This window comes from Trachemys scripta, chromosome 6, assembly GCF_013100865.1.
Source record: "Trachemys scripta elegans isolate TJP31775 chromosome 6, CAS_Tse_1.0, whole genome shotgun sequence".
Taxonomy (NCBI): Eukaryota; Metazoa; Chordata; order Testudines; family Emydidae; genus Trachemys; species Trachemys scripta.
Window position 1 is genome coordinate 55,489,130 of NC_048303.1, and position 535 is coordinate 55,489,664.

Consider the following 535-nt stretch of genomic DNA (forward strand, 5'->3'; position numbering starts at 1 on the left):
CCTGCTCCTGATCCTCCAAATCTCCTTCCCCTTCATAATGCTTGGAACCTCTCTGCCTCTACCAGTGGGTTGCTCCACGAGTTGGTGCAAAAGTTGCTGGTTCTGGCTAATGCAGCTCTGTGCCAAATTCCAAACCAAGACTCCTTTCTCCTGCAGTGATAAAGGGGACCAGTCAGGAGGAAGAAGCTGCTGTCCCAAGCAAGAGGGGGAGGTAGTGCAGCCACCAGAAGTAACAAAAGTTCTGAACTGCTGTCCTTAGTTCCAATCATATGCAGAGGCTTCACATACAGCATGATTTGATGATTTCCAGTACCAGCTGTGCTGGCAAGATTTCTGCCATTCATAGTAACAAGATCTTTACCATTTTGTTGTTCCTGCCATAAAATTTCCTCAAGGAAAACCTACAAGATTAAGGCACTCTGAAATCCATACCTGAAGGCTAGCCCTGGTTGGAATGTGAAACGTAGTCTAAACCTAATCCCAATATGAAAACTACATGCCTGGTCCATCTCTGTCTAAAACTGAAGTACACCTA